Raw genomic sequence first — 24,412 nt, forward strand, 5'->3', positions numbered from 1 at the left:
GTGATTAATACTTTTGTTATGATGGGTTACGGAAAACACTCGTTAATTAGCCAACGATTAGTAGGAGATAACGTAACTTAGTGTTACAAAGGTTTCCATATACGTACCCCTGCTTTTCATGGGCTCATGGTAATCCTGTAGTGAAGAAGCTAGATAAAAATAAATACATACATACATACATACATACATACATACATACATACATACATACATACATACATACGTACATACATGCAGAAATAAAATGGCGGAATGTACCTTGAACGTATGCATTACCTTAAAACGGTGTAATCAATGTACATAAATGTTAAATTGAATTAGTTTTGGAATAGAGATTAGGTTTGATTTCTACAAATGACACGGATATCTTGAAGGGTGAAGTTTAAACAGGAGGTAAAGTTCCCGGGATATCATATCCTAGAATACTTTAGTAGTTCAAAAGAATCAATATTTATTTATACACAGTACATTGCATTTAAGAGGAAAGATTATTACATGTTTTGCATGTTTATCTTTACTCACCTTTTGCATCTCCAAAATATTAGAACTAAATTGAGATTAATTTATTTTACAGTGTTGGATTCAGCCCATATGTCTACTTCCTGTACTTCTCTCTTTTTAATGTTATTACTATATTTTACAATTATCTTGGCACAGAGTTACAGTGTTTTCTTTCAAGTACATGTCCATATCACACAGGAGCAAGTAGACAAAAAGGTTATTTGAGGATGGGAAAAACATGTTACAATGTTTCGGCAGTGTTTATGAAAATAGTAATAATATGGTACACGTCCATTTCGACTAGGAATATTTATTGCTTTGATAGATAACAGATACTGCGACTCAGGACAGGTGTTCCTAAAATTAAATCTTTTTAAAATACTTTAGTTTAAGTACTGATTGTGCAAAACACACTTCTGTCTGCATTGGAATGCATATGTTGTGCTTCGTGCTACACAACATTTCCAATTTCTTAAATTAAAGTAAATGAAAATGAATGTAATTTCTTAAAGTAAGAATCCGGTTAGTACTGGATTCAACACTAGTGTTCCTGTCTTGTAAATAAGACCTAATCACGTGCGGTAATCACTATAGAAAAAAAGTCCTTAAGCCTTTTTATAAATTGAATTATGCAAAGTCTAATGATAGACAAACCAGTAAAGTAGTACTTTGCTCAGTTGCATATTACAATAAGAACCAAAAGCAATTAATAAAATCAGCTACACATTTGTATATCACATCAGTACATTAACATTAAAATATGCCTTTGTAATAATAAAATATCCACCCGTTTCCAATGTGAATAAATAAATGTATTTTGGAGTTAAGTTTGGCCCACATCTAAAAACATGGACTTAATAGGAACTAAATCATTTGATCAAAATCATTTTGACTTACATTAAGTATTTCATATTTTAAAATTACATTATTTTATGCACAGTGTCAATAAATCATATTGTTTACTCATTTTTGCTACTTACCAGGCTCCACAATAAGCTTTGTTCCATTTCCAAAGATCACCTTATCCTTGTCGTAATTCACACAGTGAGAAAACACAATACAAAAACCTACAGCACAAACAGATTGAGTCATTCAAGTTTTCAATTTTATTTTATTTTTTACAAAATCATGTTTTATTAAGCGACATTTGAGCTGTTTTAAATTCTTAAAGCTAGCCATTAATAATAAAATAATATAGATAATTTAACACTATATCATTCATACTGGTTTCTTAGTAAGTACTTTTCCATTTTGCATGCAGTTAATCATTTGCATGCTGTATTGTAAGGTCCTAATTGATGTAGCAAAGCTGCCATATATAAGGTATTATCAATATGATCAATATGATGAGCATCAGAATGAAGGTCCACAGTCCGGTTTATTTCAGTAATGTTTATATCAAACACTAAATACTGAATAAAAGTTTTAGCAATTACAATATTATATAGAACTGAAAGAAAATTTTATCAATTTCTATTTTAATCAGAGCCTGTTCTTATTAGTTATTTTAACTTACCAGTGTTTCATTTTTACTATGTCTGCAATAAACCATAAATGATGCACACATTTATGTTTTATTTTTCCTTTTTGCTGCACCACCATTTACAACCTAACAGAGACAAAAACACTTGGCCTACTGACCTATTTTTTCACATCTGACATGACATGAAAATATCACAATTTAATGCACAATTTCTATAATTTAAATATCTACAGTATGTACTTTAATTGAATCTACTTATGATGAATTAGCAGAAATAACATATTTTAAAGGAAGAATGTACAAATAATGTTCCAAAAAAAGCACCACAAAAAAGACCTTGTAAATAATTTCTGAAGGGTGAGAGTACCAAGCACGTGACTCTTAGTCCACATTAATCTTCAGTATACTGCTACCATCAACTATTTTTTGTGCACACTTATGGTGTCCAAAGCTGAGGAAAATAAATATTTAAAAATATTAAACAGAAGCAAATTTCTTTAAGAATTCTGGTAGTGATCAAAGCTATGTACAATTAACTATTAAATACTTAGTTGTTGAATAACATTCTAATTCACAACCAACTTATCCTTCAAAATAGAAAATTTGCTAAAAGGTGCACATATCTATTCATCATATTTAATTTAAAATTAAATTAAAAGGAATACAAACTTTATAAATATAAGGGCTAATAAAAACATCAACTAAAACAAAGAAATTTAATATTTTGGAATATAAATGGAAGACCATATTTAATTTTATACAATTGATTTCATGTGTAATTTGTTTTAAACTACAGTTTTATTACACTGAAACAAACATAAAACACATTTAGAGAAATTACTTAATTTATTCCGTTTCTGGATTAGTGTATTTATTTGCTTTAGAATTACATTTTTGACAATTCCTGTCTGCTCTTTTGAGCACCTTTTGTTATTCTCTTTTTTTTTTGAATAAATGTTTTTGCTTTATAAAGGATGTGTATTGCCTTTTGGGCCACAAGCCAGAGTTTCTGTCTATTGTGAGGCATTTTAGAACATTTGAAGGATTTGCCTCTCTAATTTTAAACATTTTCTTCATTTTCAAACCTAATTTGGCCAAAGCCAGCAGTTAGCAGCTGGAGTAAGCTTGACTGGGTGAGACTTTTCTATGCTGCCTTTAAATGTATTGGGATATGCTTCAGAAAGAAAGAGTAGATCATCCTGGATATCAAAATAAATCTTGGTTTGTTAAATCCAGATTTCACACTAGTAGATTAACAGACTTCAGAACATCAGATTTCAACTGGCTCATGAAATCTCTGAAAGGTTAATCAGGAATGTGTTTGTGACAAGAGCCATTTATTTTTCTTAGCATGTATGTCTTTAAGCAACACCAAATCTCCCTCTTTAATATTGGGTCATTCTTCTTGCCATTTGCTGTGACACTGAAAAGCAGAAAAGTATTTGCATCTGTATCTACTCCAAAAGATATTGACAACATGCTGAACTTGCCACAACTGCTTATGGATAATACCACTATTGTCAAAGTCAAAAGGAGAGGAAGGTGGAGTAAAGATTTTGTGTGTGAGAAGCATAGCAACATTGAATGCGTCAGCCATCCTCCTATTCTAAGAAGACCTTCATCATCCATGCAAAGGCACAGTTTCTACAGAAAACTGGAGATATAATTTTATTTTCATCATTTTCTATATACTTTTTTATTTTCAAAAATCAAAACAGCATACTACCAAATCAAACAGACAGTAACAACATAATTGATACAATTTTCTTCAAAATCGAACCAGGGAAAACAAAAGAAAAATATAAATATAAAGGGAAAACACAAAACAATTCAACCCACACCAAAGAGTAAAAGAAAAAGAAGAAACAAAGACACAAGCAGAAAAAACACCATCTAACTTTATAGCATCCTTAGCACCATGTTTACTTCAGGAAAAAAACACTAAAAGTAATGAATTTTTTAGCATGAAAAAATGTTATTACATTTAGGAGAAACATATACAATGGTGTGAAAAACTATTTTCCCCCTTCCTGATTTCTTATTCTTTTGCATGTTTGTCACACAAAATGTTTCTGATCATCAAACACAAGTAACCATTAGTCAAATATAACACAAGTAAACACAAAATGCAGTTTTTAAATGATGGTTTTTATTATTTAGGGAGAAAAAGAAATCCAAACCTACATGGCCCTGTGTAAAAAAGTAATTGCCCCCTGAACCTAATAACTGGTTGGGCCACCCCTAGCAGCAATAACTGCAATCAAGCGTTTTCGATAACTTGCAATGAGTCTTTTACAGCACTCTGGAGGAATTTTGGCCCACTCATCTTTGCAGAATTGTTGTAATTCAGCCTTATTTGAGAGTTTTCTAGCTCTAGCATGAACCGCCTTTTTAAGGTCATGCCATAGCATCTCAATTGGATTCAGGTCAGGACTTTGACTAGGCCACTTCAAAGTCTTCATTTTGTTTTTCTTCAGCCATTCAGAGGTGGATTTGCTGGTGTGTTTTGGGTCATTGTCCTGTTGTAGCACCCAAGATCGCTTCAGCTTGAGTTGGCAAACAGATGGCCTGACATTCTCCTTCGGGATATTTTGGTAGACAGTAGAATTCATGGTTCCATCTATCACAGCAAGCCTTCCAGGTCCTGAAGTAGCAAAACAACCCCAGACCATCACACTACCACCACCATATTTTACTGTTGGTATGATGTTCTTTTTCTGAAATGCTGTGTTCCTTTTACGGCAGATGTAACGGGACATTTGCCTTCCAAAAAGTTCAACTTTTGTCTCATCAGTCCACAAGGTATTTTCCCAAAAGTCTTGGCAATCATTGAGATGTTTCTTAGCAAAATTGAGATGAGCCCTAATGTTCTTTTTGCTTAACAGTGGTTTGCGTCTTGGAAATCTGCCATGCAGGCCGTTTTTGCCCAGTCTCTTTCTTATGGTGGAGTTGTGAACACTGACCTTAATTGAGGCAAGTGAGGCCTGCAGTTCTTTAGACGTTGTCCTGGGGTCTTTTGTGACCTCTCGGGTGAGACGTCTCTGCGCTCTTGGGGTAATTTTGGTCGGCCGGCCACTCCTGGGAAGGCTCACCACTGTTCCATGTTTTTGCCATTTGTGGATAATGGCTCTCACTGTGGTTCGCTGGAGTCCCAAAGCTTTAGAAATGGCTTTATAACCTTTACCAGACTGATAGATCTCAATTACTTCTGTTCTCATTTGTTCCTGAATTTCTTTGGATCTTGGCATGATGTCTAGCTTTTGAGGTGCTTTTGGTCTACTTATCTGTGTCAGGCAGCTCCTATTTAAGTGATTTCTTGATTGAAACAGGTGTGGCAGTAATCAGGCCTGGGGGTGGCTATGGAAATTGAACTCAGGTGTGATACACCACAGTTAGGTTATTTTTAACAAGGGAGCAATTACTTTTCACACAGGGCCATGTAGGTTTGGATTTTTTTTCTCCCTAAATAATAAAAAAACCATCATTTAAAAACTGCATTTTGTGTTTACTTGTGTTATATTTGACTAACAGTTAAATGTGTTTGATGATCAGAAATATTTTGTGTGACAAACATGCAAAAGAATAAGAAATCAGGAAGGGGGCAAATAGTTTTTCACACCACTGTAAATACCAAAGCATTAACATAAAAACAGTAGAAAAGTTGTGTCTAGTATCCACCCCTGTAGTATTGCAGATTTAGCACACATTCTTTATGTGATATTTTTTGTAACGGTCACCAATACACAGCTTGATATTGTAAGCAGCACATTAGAAGCAGATTTCTTTGTGCATTTTCTTAATTTTTTCTACTGCTTGCAAACATGAGTGTACAATGCCAGTGCCTAACTTAAACAATCAATGCCACCCCCTTGTGTTATTACAGGCTACCACAGTGCAGGGTTTAGCGGCTTCCACATTCGGCCCTGACACGAATATTGACAGTCTTGCTTGTCCTTGCACAACATCACAATTATTTTGCCTTTTTGTCATGCAGCTACTGCTGCATCAGGCTTCACGTGAGAAAATTCACTGGCATTGCGGCGAGTCAGTCATACAGTGTCATATAATTCATCAGTTTAAATTTCTATGTCAAAGTATGATGACCAATTTTACATCACCACCACAATTGCTAGATTAGATCAGTGGTTGAATTTCAATTCCTTTTAAAACTACTTTTATGGCTTTTTGTTTGCCATTGTGTCTTTCATTGCTACACCCCACTCATGAATATTGATGAGATACTGTAAAATCACCTTAAAGTGGAGGACTGCATAGGAATATTCATGATTTTCTACAGCAACATATTATTTCTTCCACTAGATAACCACAGAACAGTGTCCTAAGAGTTATTCGGGCTTAACACTTGTCACATACGTGCGCATGGGAGGCAGCTAAAGGGCTTGAGTGAAGGCAGTTCGGAGGCATGCCGGGGTGTGGCAGAGTGCACTGACTCTTTTTCTCCCTTGCCTGTAGACCATCCCCGGGGGATTTCACCTGGCTCTCCTGACATCACTTCCGGGACTGAGCCAATGGAAGTCGGCCACACCAGCTCCAGTCCCTCTGATGTCACCTCCGGCTACGAACCAATGGTGGAAGACCACGTGCCAGATCCATATGACCTCACTTCCTGTCTCCCCCTTTAAAACCTGCCCATTTTCCTTGGTTTCCTCAGTCTTGTACTGGACTCGGTTGAATGCACTTCAGTGCTGTTTGTTTTGATAAAACAACCTTTTGCAGCCAGGATACTACATTATACGGGTGGCTGCCCCAACTCTTTATCTGTCCATGTCTCGTTCTTGTGACACACTATAAAGTGTATCACTAAAAGTCACCCAGAGCCTCCATAATAGCACAGAATTCCAAACCCAAGTCATGCTCAGAGTTAATGTCAAGTAAGTTAAATATAATACAATAATTAATAGCACAAGAGAGTCACAAAACAGGCATGTCTATTTTTCATCACAAATACATAAAACAGATTAATGCCAATTTGGTTCTACTCTTAGGAGTAGGATTAAAAATATTTTATTAATTTTCCTAACTTAGGAAACTACTACTACCTTCACCAGGATTTGGGAGAGCCCGTGAACTGGAAAAGGAACTGATGTGTCACAAAGATGGGTTCTGGGTGTCAGAAGTGACGTCAACAGGGGCCAGACTGGTAGTGATGTCATTAAGAGGCAGGATCTTCTGCTGATCTGCAGAGGGACAAAAGGAGAAAGGATCAGGTGATAGCGCCAACCCCAAGTCCAAATGAGAAATAACACCTGTAAATCGCCTCCTATGCGCATGTGTGACAGTGTTTATATTAATTTATTTTTCTTGAAAATTTTTTCTGGTATTTTATACTGGATATTATGTCTGTCAAATTCACTTTCTGTGACAGGGTGAGGTGCTCAGCTATAGACGAGGACCTCCTTGTGGTAGAATGCTACATCTCCAGATTGAAAGTTGCCATTTGAGATGGCTTGGACATATAGTTAGCATGCACTTCCACAGAAATTATTCCAGGCAGACCCAGGAGTCTGGATGGAGAAGGTTTCTGGGGATAGGGAGGCCTGGTTAGGACAATTCAGCGTGCAATAATGTATACTTTAACAAGAAAAAGTGAAATGGAAATGCTTATGATAATAATAATCTCGTAGATTTCTGCCTGCAATCTTTGATTGTTTTTACACTCACAAGGAAATACATACACTTGGGATTCTTCTGGCATAAAGAAACGACACACTAATTTCAAACTTTCATCACTCAAAAAATTAATAAACATAGCTACTTTATGTCCCACTCTTGATAGTCTATATGGAAAAGTTTCAGTTAACAGTCACACTACCTTTATAATATAACACTGACACTGATAATAGGTGACTCCATAATTAGAGAAGCAAAGTCAAAGTGGTGGATGAATGATTGTTTTCTCAATGCCCAAGTTAATAGCATCACGTCCAAACTCTTTTGCTTGCTTACTGAATATGATTTTGTTAGAAAGTTTGTCATTCATATAGAAACAAACAATACTGTCCAGCAGCAATCAGATTTTGATAAGATGATTTCACTTCATTTATTGAATTTCTGAAAATTACTGATAATGATGTTTTTATTTCAGGCCCTATTCCCACACAACGTCGTGGATATAGTTGTATTTAGTAGGTTACTTAGTTTGCATGAATGGCTTCTGAGACAAGGTAAAGTGATGAATTTTAGTTTTATTGACAATTTAAATCCTTTTTGGGAACACACCTTGTCTTTTATAAATGACGGGAATCATCCCTGCAGATTAGCCTTGCAGATGCTGTTAAATAACATTTTACACTCCACCGTTAACTATCCACGTGCATGACTACCTATTATTAACAGTTCTGTTCCATTACATTATTTCATTCCTGTTTTAATCAGTATTAGATCTCTAAAATTACCTTCTGCTTGGTCCGTGATTACACAGGTGCTTATTCCAGTTATGCCTATTTTTTTCAATTCCAGTTTTGGTTGGCGGCAGGAAAAATAGAATTCACTCTGATCATGCAGTTAACTTATCCAATTTGTTGTATGTTTCACAGCAACCTTTTTCTAGCATTAACTCCTTCAGGAAATTCTATAAAGTTAGAGGTTTTCAATGTGAGATGACTTACAAATAAATCATTTTTAGTAAATGATCTTATTACAGTTTATCAGCTTGATTTCATGGCGTAGCAGTTTTATTAGGGGATACTTTTCAATGTAAACAGGTGTCATTTGTTGATTTTCATTCCTTTGAGTATCTGTGTGCAGTAATGAAGGGGTCCCCCCAGATCTTACTGCTAACTGTAGTCACAACCGCTATGATTCACCACATTTACAGTGTTGTGTTAATTCCAGATTGCACGTCAACACCAAACTGTCTTCAGACTCCTTCCTGCAGCGCTGATAGATTACATCAACAAATAAAATTGATTTATACAAAAATGACACAGAAAAATGGTGCTGAGAATCAAAATATAATTAATGACCTATATACAAATCACACAAACTCCCCAGACATGTACCGATTCTGAAACTTAAAATAAATAAAATACAAACCATGGACCCAACATACCACGCAAGCTGAAGCTATAAAATGATCTGTCTGCTAATATAAAAGATGTCCCTTCAGGCTTACTACTTTATTCTTGCATACCCTGAATAGAGCTGCTGATTACCCATGCATACAGCATCTCTGTTTGCTAGTCATTTGAACATAAAAAAAGTAATACCGTACTTATAAACCATTACTAACCCTCCTCTACCATATTGTTATGTTGATGTAGAATTTGGTGACACTTCTTTACTGCCAAACTGTTCTTGTGCCTATGGAGAACACATCTCAGTTAAAGAATCATTGGACTCATCAAGTGGAATGATTCTTTCATCAGATTGGACATCCACCACAGACTCCACTATAAAGCGCTCAGGATGGAGTAGGCAGCAAGTTGGCTGAGGTTTCCAGGACTGTGAATATGTCAGATTTTGTCTTTGAGTTACACTTTTCCAGTTTTAATCTCTGTTATCAAATGGCTATAGTTAATCAATTAATTTCTGGACACAAATTATTGGTTTCCATTTATAATAATCTGTTTCTACCCTGTGTTTTCACTGTGTTTAAACAAATCAGTACATTAATAAGTACTAATTCTGTATTTAGCAATTAGTATATTCTATATTTGCATTTTACCTGAGAATTTGTAACAGTCTGTTTGTGGCAACACTAACATTTATTTTTTGGATTTGTGTTAAGTGTGTAGGCAAGTGCTGACTTATGTTGGAAGCACATGGTTCTTTAGAATTTTAATGCTTCTTCTGTGGTATTAATTAAAGCATTATATTATTTATGTACCTATATAGTTGCTTTTTATACAGTTGTCTAAAGGTTTCAATATGCCATTTCCAAAACCACAATCAACCAGAAGATTGTGATTATAGGTGAATCAAGGAGAAAAGAGTACTTTTAGATTGTGGAGACATGAATAACTGATCATTATTAAAGTACAGTTTACAAAATTAACAAATCTATGCATTTCATTTCTGTGGCCTTTTATTTCAAACTGGGTAGCTTATCACTTGAAGAATTCAGAGAAATATTTAATGTAGTCTGAATATGGGCACAGAGAATAAAGATTAATAGACTTGCAATAGAAATATTAAAAAATCAACCTATCATCAGTTGTCCTATACTTCTGAAATCAAATTCAGGTTCATTATAAAATATGCTATGTAACAGTTTATTGAAAGTTTACATTAAATAAGTGCAAAGTTATAGAAATTCAGGTGGCAGCATGAAATCTAAAATGTTATTCTTATAGTCACATGAAATTTTTAGATAAAAATATGAAGCAAAATGAAAGAATATCACCTTTTATTTTTGGGTATTTCATTAAATGTAAAAGTTACTATCTTAAAATAATACCATTTTTTATGTTCTATCACAACCAAAGGTACTGGGGACATTGGCAGCCAGCTATTTTATATTGGTTAAATATTTTCTGGTTAATTAACTGTGTACAAATAAAATGCAGACATATGTTGTGTTATGTTTATCATTTGCTATTGTTTTTGTTGGCTGTATGGTGTAACAGAGAGCCCAGCCACAGACAGACACGATTGTTTATTTACAAAGTGTACAAACTGGTTCCACCAACTACTACTCAGTCCTTTTCCTTTCTTCGGCTGCCTACACTCCTCTCTCGCAAGCTCTGTCTTCCTCCTCCCGACCCCACCTCTTCGAATGGAGTGAGACGGCCCCTTTTATAATGCCACGGATGTGCTCCAGATGCTCTGAAATGGTCTTCCGCCACTACTTCCTGGTGTGGCGAAAGTGCTGTCCTCTAGGGCTCAGGAACCATCCAGGCACCCCCTGGGGTTGGCCATGGACCCCCACAGGGTTGAGCTTCCCAGCTCCGTATCCGTGGTCCTTGATGGAAATCAGGAGGGCTGCCCTCTTGTGCCCAGGAGAGCTATTGCCCCTTTCCCGGTTCTTCCCTGCTCCAGGTGTCCCGGTAAGGCAAGGTCCCTGGTCATCTGCCACAATAGTAAACAAACACATAATGCTTCAGAGCCATAGATATATACTGTATTGGAGGTTTTAAACTATCAAGAGCAGAGAATGGTATATGAAATGACACCAAGCAATGTACAGTAAATATTGAAAGCAAAAAATATGTAATAAAAACTGAGCATTACCCACAGAAATGCAAAGAAGCAAGACACTCATGTATGCTTCTTTATTCAGCTGAATGCTAAACAAAAACAACCTAAACTAACTGAATTATACCTGCTATTTTTCTACCTTTTTGGTAGCCTGAATTTCGCCCAAATATTCTTTTTTAAATGTGTTTCATCAAATTGTGAACCTTTTTTGTCAGAATCTATCCTAGTTGCATTGGCTACAAGGCAGGACCAAACCATAGATGAGAGTCCATTGCAGAACATACATTCTCTCAAACAGTTGCATCATAGAATTTCCAATCAACTTATCGAGCACATATATGAGAAGAAAACTGAAGCATCTTGGAGAAAAACTCACACATACATCAGGGTAATGTGTAGCTTCTTAACAGACAGTGGCCAGACTGGTTTTTGAACTCAGGGGACTGGAAACCATTGCCAAAAGTACTAAAATTACAATCAAAATAACCCTAGGCCAAGATGGTTTCATAAATCAGTGTAACCTGCACATCTTTGAGATGTTATAGGAAGCTGTAATATTCTAGATAAAACCATTCAAATAAAAAGTGCAAATTTCACATCATAGTTACCTGGATGCGTTACAACATATTTATCTTTAGATCCAACACAGTGACTATATCCAGAGTGCTTCTGTGATGCCCTAGCCCCTAAAACGTGTATTTTAAAACATTGGTTTGTTTGCAAGAGATTTTCTACAAGATGAGCTAACATTTCCTGATATTTCTTCTCACTTCTAGCATTGTGGCAGAGTTATTTCCTTTAAATAAATTGCGTTATTAAGTATTTTTGTCCAGTTAAATTTCGAAATAAAATTTATTATTAATAAGAACAGCAATGGTCTGGTAGTTAAGAACCTCCCTCCAGTCTTTAGGACTGAGTCTGCAATTTTATGACAGGGTTGGGAGAAGTTATATACTACAATACCTTATAAACAGTGGTAAGTGTGTGAGATTTGAGGCATTTTGAGAAAAGGTACAAATTAATAATAGTAAAGGGGAAAGAAGAGTAACATAGAACTCGACAAAGACAAAACAATGCCTTATACTGAGTACTGAATCGTGTCAAATCACCTATCAGCATCTACAGATGGCATTCCTATTTATCTTCACTGTTTGGTGAACACTGATTCGAACAATTTAGCTCCATTTAAGGCTTTTTCCATTCCATTCGCTATATTGCACTTTGACTTTTGTGGCTTCACTCCATCGCGGATTTTGTATGTAAGCATATCTAAATATATATATCACGGATTTTTCGCTGGTTCGTGGATTTCTGCGGACAATAGGTGTTTTAATTTATGGTACATGCTTCCTCAGTTGGTTTGCCAGTTGATTTCATACAAGGGACGCTATTGGTGGATGGTTGAGAAGCTCCCCAATCAGAGCACGTATTACGTATTAAATAAAACTCCTCAATGATATACGCACGGTGCTTTGCAAACTTAAAAGCCTGAACAGCACGTATTGATTTTTGATTGTTTGCTTTTCTCTCTCTGTCCCTCTCTCTATGACATTCTCTGCTTCTGACAGAGGGGGTGTAAGCAGAGGAGCTGTTTGCACACTGGCCTGGAGGATACGGACGCTCATCTAAAAAATGCTGAAAGACTACCTTCATGCAGCTGCTTTGTCGTGGTGATTCGCATATTTAAAAGTTCGAACAGCAGCTATTGATTTTTGATTGTTTGCTTTTCTCTCTCTGTCTCTCTCTCTCTCTCTGACATTCTCTGCTCCTGACACGCACTCCTTTGAAGAGGAAGATATGTTTGCATTCTTTTAATTGTGAGACGGAACTGTCGTCTCTGTCTTGTCATGGCGCACAGCTTAAACTTTTGAAAAAGCGACAAATGTTTGTTTGCAGTGTTTTAAAGTCACTGTCTCTACAACCTCCTGTGTTTCTGTGCAAATATGTGACCCAAGCGTGGCAATATAAAAATAACAATATAAATATATGGTTTTTACATCGCGGATTTTCACTTTTCACAGGGGGTTCTGGAACGCAACCCCCGTGATCGAGGAGGGATCACTGTACTTGGATATCATCACCACAGATTTGTACTGTGTTTCTTGTCATGTTATGTATTACTTGTTAAACATTTATGACCACTCATGTGTGTTTGTATTAGTCTGTCTTCACCAATCTTCTTTAATAAAATATCAAATTACAAGTAAATCAAAATGCAAGTGGTGATTTTAAATGTTTTGAGCTTGACCAATTAAACACCAGTAAAACCAAGTGATAATATTTTTTTCAATTTAACGCTCATGAATGGTTCCACAGTTTTGAAGAGCATCCTCGCAACCTCTGCAGTATGAGTGGAGTATTGTCATAAAACAGATGAGTGATGATTGATAGATTTCTTTACTGTCTTCCATGATTGATTGCTACAAATGCCAAATCAGTCCAATAATGACTTTATATTGTGCCTTTTGAAACATTAACAGCTTAACATCATTAAAAAAACTTTAAACATGCTGGTGTTCTTTTGTATCCTTTGAATTTATTTGATGTTTCAAAATCATCATTCATTCAATATTTTGGTTAAGGTTTTGACACTAAATCATAGTTATGTATGTAATTTCATCCCCCATTATTAAACACTCATTAAATTAATCCAAGTCTAAATTCAAGAGTTCAAGTCTCCCTTTGGAGTGTTGGATGCAGTGATTCTACACTTTAGTGGACATCCAATATACACAGACATTACACATATTTACAGAATTTGTTATTGAAAAATGGATTTAACTGGTCCATAATTAATCTTATTCAGTGGCTGCTATCTCATGCACCGCCAATATAATTTGCTCCACAATGATTGTGTTTTCTTCTGTCCTTTGATGTTGAGTACCAGCCAGTCACTGGGTCATCCTTGAGAAATATTCAGCCACATAGAAATTCTACAGCTCATTTCTTGATCATGGCATATAACAGAGAGTGGTGCTGGTACACATTACCTGGGCAAGAAAGAATTTCAGTTTCTACAGTATTAGAAACTGATAGCAGGTTACTTGATTTTGAGGATTTTGGAATGTATATATATTATGTTATACTTAATGGTATCCATGTTACTAAAATAAAAAACATTAAATATTTTCTACAACTAGAAATGTGTAATTCACATTGTATATAATTAAGGTTTGGTTACTTACAAAATCAGCTCAGCAGCATACACAATTCAGGTTCAGGTTCAGGTTCAAAAATTTTTCATCACAGCTCAGATAATTTCTGTCATCTTAAATTTGATCAAGCATGGTGATCACATTACACTTCATATTGGCTTCCCTGCAGTGGGCTGGCGCCCTGCCCGGGGTTTGTTTCCTGCCTTGCACCCTGTGTTGGCTGGGATTGGCTCTGGCATACCCCTGTAACCCTGTGTTCGGATTCAGCAGGTTGGAAAATGGATGGATGGATACCCCCATTACCCTGTAGTTAGGATATAGCAGGTTGGATAATGGATGGATGGATATTGGCTTCCTAACAAACACAGTTATATATAAAAAGTTTAAAGTCATAAACCTGTCAACATTAAAGCTCCAGTCTGTCTATTGTTCTTACACCATTTAAACCAATGAGACAGGAAAGATCTTTGGATGCTGATCTTCTTGTTGCCATTATTTGTTTAAACAAAATGTGATATTTTTTTTTGTTATGCAGTTTCTGTACTGTGCAATTTTCCGTAAAAGTCATTTCATAATCATCAAGGCTGAACAGCTATTTCTTTACTGTTGACCATATACACTGTGTGCATAATTATTAGACTATTATTAGAGTATTTTGACCATATCATAATTTTCATGCATATATTCAATCTCCAAGCTGTATAAACTTGAATGTTTATTTGATTTAAGCATATCAGGTAATATGTATTTGTGTAATGAGGGAGTGTGTGGCCTAAGGAGACCAACACCCTATATCAAAGTGTGCATAATTATTAGGCAGCTGCTTTTCCCTTTGGCAAAATGGGCCAAAAAAGAGATTTAACTGACTCTGAAAAGTCAAAAATTGTAAAACATCTTTCAGAGGGATAGAGCACTCTCCAAATTGCTAAGATATTTAAGAGTGATCATAGAACCATCAAGTGTTTTGTTGCAAATAGTCAACAGGGTCGCAAGAAACTTGTTGAGAAAAAAAGACGCACATTAACTGCCTCAGATTTGAGAAGAATCTAACGTGAAGCAACCAGGAACCCATTATCCTCTAGTGCTGTTATATTCCAGAGCTTCAGCCTACCTGTAGTGCCTAGAAGTACAAGGTGTTCAGTGCTCAGAAACATGGCCAAGGTAAGGAAAGTTGAAACCTGACCACCACTGAACAAGACACATAAACTGAAACATCAAGACCAAAGAGGCCAAGGAGTATCTGAAGACAGATTTTTCAATGGTTTTATGGACTGATGAGATGAGAGTGACACTTGACGGATCAGATGGATGGGCCCGTGGCTGGATCAGTTACAGGAACAGAGCTCCACTTCGACTCAGACGCCAGCAAGGTGGAATTGGGGTACTGGTATAGACTGGTATTATTAAAGATGAGCTAGTTGGACCTTTTCGAGTTGATGATGGACTGATATTCAATTCTCAAACCTACTGCCAGTTTTTAGAAAACACTTTCTTCAAGCAGTTGTACAGGAAAAAGTCAGCATCTTTCAAGGGGACCATGATTTTTATGCAGGACAATGCTCCATCACATGCATCAAAGAACTCCACTATGTGGCTAGCCAGTAAAGGCCTTAAAGATGACAGAATAATGACATGGCCCCCTTCCTCACCTGACCTAAACCCTATTGAGAACTTGTGGGCCCTTCTTAAACAGGAGATTTACAGGGAAGGAAAACAGTACACCCCTCTGAACAGTGTCTGGGAGGCTGTGGTTGCTGCTGCACAAAAAAGTTGATAGGCAACAGATCAAGAAACTAACAGATTCCATGAATGGAAGGCTTTTTGCTGTTATTGAAAAGAAGGGTGGCTATATTGGTCACTGATTTTTTTTTTTTTCATGTCAGAAATGTTTATTTGGAAATTATGTGTTGTTTGTTTATTATTCTCACTTTAATAGATGAAAATAAACAAGGGAGATTGGGAAAATGTAAGTTTTTGATTTAGTTGCATAACAATTCTACACACTAATAGTTGCCTAATAATTGTGCACACACGCGTATCCCCCTGATAATGTTCACATTCACATTTCCTTTGCAAAACATTCAGGTTTCAGGTTTGTTAACATTTTGGATTGATTGATGGCACTGTATTTATTTCATATTAAAATTAACCCCAAAAACAGAACATGCCTAATAATTGTGCACACAGTGTATATTTCTCCAATATTTTCCAGATGTTCAAACAATGTTCTTTTTCCACATTGCAATATGCAGTGTTCCTAATATGAAGTAATTTCTAAAGTTCCCTCTCCTATCTGGCAATGCTTCATTTTTTTTTTTGTTTTACTACTGTAGTTTCTTGTGTTTACTTTCACCTTGATATTATATTGTAACATTCTATTCTTTAACAACATTGCAATAGTACATGCAATGAATACATTTATAAACATGCACTTATAAATAATTGAATTCATAATGGTAATGCAGTATAATGCAATATACAGTAAACCAAGTAAGGTTAGCTAAAATTCAAAGGAGAGGAAAATATAATCCCAGTTTATAAAACTATGTAAGAAAATCAAATAAATTAAAAATAATAATTATTATTATTACTATTATTATTAACCTTTAGAATTCTACTGTATTTGAGATCAGCCTCCAAGGGATTATATGTAAGTTGCTATAGAATGGCAGGCATTGTATATGATTTTGCTGTTGTTATACAAAATCCCTGCACTGAATCGCTACTGATTCCATGGTTTCACATGTACAGTGAGATTCCTTTCAAAAAGGTTAGTTTTTCAAATAAATAATCATTTCAAGTGCCACTGCTGGCTCCAGAAACATTAAAGAGAATGAGAAAGACTTAGTAACGTTTAGTTAAAATGATCTTTACAAGCATAGTGAAAATACAGGAGTACGCTATGCTTAAAAAATAGACTGCATTTACCATAAATGCTGATAGCAATAGAACACCTATCTCCAAAAGGCCAATAATTTTATCAGTTTATACTCCATAAAGCAGTTTTATTTACCAATGAGTTGTAAGAAGGCCATTATCTTGTTATTGAAGTGTAAAACCTGCACTACATGCATTTAGTTAGTCTTGACATATAAAGGGAAACACAACTCTTTATATATCAAAAATGTTGACATCAGTGCTAAATTAAACTTGTAGTCAAATCAGAGACTTTAGAAGTGAAGTTATCTTCGAATTTTTCAGCTATATCACTGACCCTTGCTGCAATATTCTGAATAATATCTGAATATTGCAAAAGTGGAATTGCAGTAGTATCTTATGGCAGATTATACGTGTTTAGACAGCATGACTTGGCAGGTGGGAAAATATATCTAAGTGAGCTGTAAGCAGGGAAGAAAGTCAAGTTAAGATGATATAAGACTAGGAAAATGATATAACAGAGTTTAGTCAAAGATCCACCCAGAGGCAAAAGTTGAGTTTGAACATGAGCGCCTAGGAGCAGTAATATCCAACCAAATGTACTCCACTGCAACTCAACTGAGAAGACACAGAAATGTCAAACTTTGCTGACATCTGCAATATGGCCAATCAGTTAAAAACAGATTTGGCACTAAACATAAGTTCAACTTATTCTCTACTGTACTTGTTGAGGGCATATGTTTATGTTGCATGCACTGCAGTTTATTTGATTTTACTTTGCAGTCTACGTTAACAGTAGCTTTACTTTTTGATAGGAATCATATACACAGGGTCATGGCATTAGGTGATGAGGCAATCACCTCAGGCAACACTCTGGTAAGAGTGGAATTTTCAAATAACTTTTTTTTTTTAATATTACAAAATAATAAAATTGATAAGTTATTTGTGTAAGAATTACATACACATCTCGTGCCTTATTATATACTCACTTTAAAAATTGTTTTTTTCTTTTTTATATATTTAATTGAATTTATTAAAAGCATGTGATGTTCCATACAATCATGTCAAACTTAACAAATTTTAATTCAATTCGACCACCACCCATGAGAAAGAGAGGAAGGCCAACAGCCAGCGTAAAACTTTGAGAGCAGTAAAGAGGGAAAGGAGTCCTTCTTCCCCAGTATAAATGTTTATTGTAAAATGTTATTGATTAGATCCTGCCAGGTTTTAAAAATATTTTGAACAGATCCTCTAAGTGAGAATTTGATTTTTTTTTTCTAATTTAAAATAGTTTATAACATCAGTTACCCACTGACTTAAAATAGATGGGCTAGGATTCTTCCAGTTGAGCAAGTAAGTCTACCTGCTGATAGTGAGGTAAAGACAGTTAGAGTTGGTTTATCGTTTTCCACCCATCTGGGAGTACACCAAACACAGCTGTTAATGGGTTAGGAGGAATTGTGACACCAAGGCTGTCTGATAGGCATTTAAAGATTTTGTTTCAGAATGATGTTAATTTCATACATGCCCAAAACATGTGGCTACGGGAGACTGGAGCTCGATTGCAATGTTCGCAAGTTGGATCTTCCCCTGGAAACATCTTGGGCAATTTTAAATGAGATGGATTTGCTCGATAAAAGATTTAAAGTTGAATAGCTAAATGCTTTGCACGTATGGAGCTAGAGTGAATTCTGTTCATGGCTGTCTTCCACTCCTTTTCTGAAATGTTGAGTAAAAGATCCTTTTACCACCAGACTGTAGGATCTTTAAAAGGAAGGGACTTTAAAATGTTTTTATGTATTATTGAAATGCTGTCTGAGTCTTCAAGACTGATCAATATTTCTTCTGTAATAGAAATAGGTGGGAGGTGTGGAAAATTGAGCAGATTTTGTTTAGCAATGCTTCTAATTTGAAGATAGTGGAAAAATTGTGTTGATGGGAAGCTAAATTTGGAATGTAGTTGTTTATAGGATGTAAAGACATTATTTATATACAAATCTTTAAATGATTTAATCCTATACTTTTTCCAAACATTAAAAACTGTGTAAGTGTGAGAGGGTGGATAAAGGTGGTTATTATGCAGAGGTGCAACAGGTAATATATTTTCTAACTTCAAGTGCTTCCTACATTGGTTCCATATTCTAAGTAAATGAAGTACAATTGGGTCATTAGTAAATTGATGATACCATGTATTTACTGTGGTACAAAGCAAGGAATTTATAGAAGTACTGCATGATATCATTTCTATTGCAGACCAAGCTAGTGTGTGTTCATCTATTGTGTCAATATCCTGGTTTTTATGGCTTGTATATTTGCCGCCCAGTAATAAAACTGAAAATTAGGTAGAGCCATGCTACCTTCTGATTTAGGTTGTCGTAGGGTCACCCTTTGGTGCATGGATGATTCAAATTCCAATAAATGAAGCTATGATTGAATCTAATTTCTTAAAAAAAATTTTATTAATGTATATGAGGATGTTTTGAAATAGAAACAGAAGCTTAGGGATGATATTCTTCTTGATGGTATTAATTCTCCCTGCTAAAGTAAGATGGAGAGTAGACCTACTTTGTACATCTTATTTACCTTTTTCCAAGTAGACAGCAAAATATTGTCGAAAACATTTATATTTACTTGTGATGTTTACCCCGGGTATATAAACTGATCTGCAATGATAAAAGAGGAGGTGTCCAATATAATGTTGTTTGCTAGAAATTTTACTTGGAAAAGCACACTTCTGTTAAAATTAATTTTGAGTCCAGATATCTTTTGAAATTCTGCTAATACTGTTAGGACTCAATGTGACTGAGAGAATAAAATTGGAAAAAACGCTAACTTTTACAAGCACTATAAATTTACACTGGCTGTTATAGATGCAAATCAAATGTATGTTTCTATTGTATAATATTAACAATAACAGCAGCTCACTACTCAAAATGGTAAATTTGGGAGGCAGCTGGTATTGCACCGGCGACCTCTTGATTAGGAGTCAGCAGTTCTTACCGCTGTATCACACAAGTTGTCGTAACAATAGCCTACCCTAACCTGCTTTCTTTTTTACTTACGTGTTTATTTGATATTTGGACTTCAGGCTTCACACATTAAACATGTCATGTGTACATTTTGTCAATAATTACTAAAACATGAAAAACGTTTCTGTTTTAAAAATGTGTTTACATAGCTTGTTGTAGACATGGAACACACATGGAATGAATGTATTCCAAACGACAATATATTATTTACCTTCTGCAACTCCAGGTACTTTACTCCAAGATAAGCACTGAGCACTGAGAACCTTCTTTGTGAGTTGAGCTGCAGTAGGGGGATGGATTAGCAGGCAGTTTGCTGCTTGTGTTGATTGACATGTTTATAACAAAAAACACGTTGATGGAGAGGTGTGAAGGAATTTAAGGTGGGTCAGGATTACAAGTTTTTTCATAGGCTTTGGGAATTCTAGTGTTAAACATTTCACCAAGTCCTTAATATCCAGAAGTAGCTTGTCATTTGTCTTGTTACTATCCTTTATATCTTTCCTTATATCTTTTGCAATCTTCGTTATATTAATCTTTATCTCATTTATATCCTCCAAGTTCATAAATTATTGTGTTGGTAAATGCAGCGATCATTACCTTCAGCTCAGATTGTTCGTTTTGGTCTTCTTCATGCTCCGCGGGTGGAGTAGCAAGCCCAGTCGGAGTTGGTGCTGCTAACTTGCGGTGGATAATTGACAGTGCGGGAAGTAAGGCCATTTTCAGTTTCCATGGACTTTCTGGAACCGATAAGTTCTTCTGACCCAAATCACTTGCACTTTTGTTTCCACTTTCATTACTGGCTGGAGGTGATGCTGTAGTGTTATGTCCTGGGAGATCTGTGCTTTCACCCATCTGTTCCAGGTCAGTCTCTGGCAGGCCATATCTTGAACTTGAATCCTGTTTAGGCTTGGATAAAGCTTTATCTGTCTTTTCCATTTCTTTCTGAGCCTTTTTTCTGCCACTCATGCTCATATACAGTGGTGTGAAAAACTATTTGCCCTCTTCCTGATTTCTTATTCTTTTGCATGTTTGTCACACAAAATGTTTCTGATCATCAAACACATTTAACCATTAGTCAAATATAACACAAGTAAACACAAAATGCAGTTTTTAAATGATGGTTTTTATTATTTAGGGAGAAAAAAAAATCCAAACCTACATGGCCCTGTGTGAAAAAGTAATTGCCCCCTGAACCTAATAACTGGTTGGGCCACCCTTAGCAGCAATAACTGCAATCAAGCATTTGTGATAACTTGCAATGAGTCTTTTACAGTGCTCTGGAGGAATTTTGGCCCACTCATCTTTGCAGAATTGTAATTCAGCTTTATTTGAGGGTTTTCTAGCATGAACCGCCTTTTTAAGGTCATGCCATAGCATCTCAATTGGATTCAGGTCAGGACTTTGACTAGGTCACTCCAAAGTCTTCATTTTGTTTTTCTTCAGCCATTCAGAGGTGGATTTGCTGGTGTGTTTTGGGTCATTCTCCTGTTGCAGCACCCAAGATCGCTTCAGCTTGAGTTGACGAACAGATGGCCGGACATTCTCCTTCAGGATTTTTTGGTAAACAGTAGAATTCATGGTTCCATCTATCACAGCAAGCCTTCCAGGTCCTGAAGCCGCAAAACAACCCCAGACCATCACACTACCACCACCATATTTTACTGTTGGTACGATGTTCTTTTTCTGAAATGCTGTGTTCCTTTTACGCCAGATGTAATGGGACATTTGCCTTCCAAAAAGTTAAACTTTTGTCTCATCAGTCCACAAGGTATTTTCCCAAAAGTCTTGGCAATCACTGAGATGTTTCTTAGCAAAATTGAGACGAGCCCTCGTGTTCTTTTTGCTTAACAGTGGTTTGCGTCTTGGAAATCTGCCATGCAGGCCGTTTTTGCCCAGTCTCTTTCTTATGGTGGAGTCGTGAACACTGACCTTAATTGAGGCAAGTGAGGCCTGCAGTTCTTTAGACGTTGTCCTGGGGTCTTTTGTGACCTCTCGGATGAGTCGTCTCTGAGCTCTTGGGGTAATTTTGGTCGGCCGGCCACTCCTGGGAAGGTTCACCACTGTTCCATGTTTTTGCCATTTGTGGATAATGGTTAATGGTGGACTGTGGTTCGCTGGAGTCCCAAAGCTTTAGAAATCGCTTTATAACCTTTACCAGACTGATAGATCTCAATTACTTCTGTTCTCATTTGTTCCTGAATTTCTTTGGATCTTGGCATGATGTCTAGCTTTTGAGGTGCTCTTGGTCTACCTCTCTGTGTCAGGCAGCTCCTATTTAAGTGATTTCTTGATTGAAACAGGTGTGGCAGTAATAAGGCCTGGGGGTGGCTACGGAAATTGAACTCAGGTGTGATACACCACAGTTAGGTTATTTTTTAACAAGGGGGCAATTACTTTTTCACATAGGGCCATGTAGGTTTGGATTTTTTTTCTTCTTAAATAATAAAAACCATCATTTAAAAACTGCATTTTGTGTTTACTATATATATTATATTTGACTAATGGTTAAATGTGTTTGATGATCAGAAACATTTTGTGTGACAAACATGCAAAAGAATAAGAAATCAGGAAGGGAGCAAATAGTTTTTCACACCACTGTAATCTTGTATATACTGTAATTGAAGACCCTCGGGTTGAGTAAATACAGGATATCTCAGGATATTTTAAAAAAAGGAAAAATAACACCGCTGCCAATGAAGTTCTGTCTCAAACGTCCATCCAAATGGATGAGAGCAAATCCTTTCCCTTTAAAAACTGCGAGAAATCTTTTCATTTCAACAGTTTCAAATTTTGCATAACATAGTTCACAAGATCTCACCTGTGAGTGTCTGACAGTTAAAATGGCGCATGTGCCTTCCAAAGCCACATATCAATACGTAAAAACTGTACTGGCATTCATTGTCCAAATTTAAACATTTTACCATAGGTGACACCTATATGGGATGGGGCTCAATCCTGGAGCAATGCCAGAGAAAAGTTCTGATGATATAAATGAGTTGAAAAATCCATGCAGGCTGCATTTGACTCTATATGTTACTGGAGTCTAATGAAGCGATTTTAACAATACAGTTAAAAATGTCTCAATTTGATTTGTAAATAATTCAAATCTGATTTGACTGTGTACCGATACCTATCCTGAATCTGCCAAATAATTAAATCATCACACCGATGAGACCAAATGAACAAACTTGAGTAACAGGTACATGTTGACTTCTACTTGTTTGCAGTGATGGACATCTGAAAATTGGTCAGCTCAAAATGGCAAAGAATGATACTTTGAATGAATCAACACTGCTAATTCTGTCTGTAAAACTATCTCTAAAAAATAAAAATTCAGCAGATACTTTAATTACAATGAAGTGCCCTAAAGACCTTGAAACACCTGAATGAATCATCCACAGCTCAGTGGCCACAGCTCAGTTGTGCACAACAATCCCCAAACAGAAACATTGTAATTTTTTTTTCTTTCTTTGAACTTTCCTCATACTGTTTTTTTTTTTTTTGCCTTTTTTGTTTTCAGTGATACCTTTTGCTTATTGCTCTAAAACATTTGAAAAACATCCATTTGAAATTAAGTCATTGTCACCCTCCTATAGAAATGGTAGACACAAAAAAAAATAACAGTTCATATTAGAAAAAAAAACTTTACATTTTTGCAGCTCTCGATTGCGGCAAAAAGAAGAAAGACGTTGCCAGTGAATTCGGAATTTCGCCATCAACACTGTCACCTTTCTTGAAAGACCGAGCAAAAAAGAAGAAGAATCTCAGATTGCAAATGTATGTGAACTGCTGCATTTGAAGACGTCGAAAAAGCAGTTTTTATGTGGTTCAGTGATGCTTGTTCAAGAAACTTTCCTATTAATGCGGCACTCATTCAAGAAAATGTGAGCTTTGTAAACTCACTTGGGACCTCCCCCAACTAGATAGCAAGCCGAAGAGCGTGCCGAAGTGCGATCTCCGCATCTATGGAAGACTGCTTATCTGTTGTCGGGGAAACAGCAGGCTCAAAGCTATGCTACGTCTCTCAGCTATGCTGCATCTCTCCGGCAAAGCAAACAGAAAAGATATCGATGGGTGGAACATTGCAAGGAACATTGTAAATGCAGGTAACAGGATTAATCTGGCCACGACCCTGCTTCACTACTGTGTCTGTGTATAGCAGAGTGGCAGATCACGCTACAATAAACAATTGTACCGTTCCTGTTTCA

This window comes from Polypterus senegalus, chromosome 9 (assembly GCF_016835505.1).
Source record: "Polypterus senegalus isolate Bchr_013 chromosome 9, ASM1683550v1, whole genome shotgun sequence".
In the NCBI taxonomy this organism is placed as follows: domain Eukaryota; kingdom Metazoa; phylum Chordata; class Cladistia; order Polypteriformes; family Polypteridae; genus Polypterus; species Polypterus senegalus.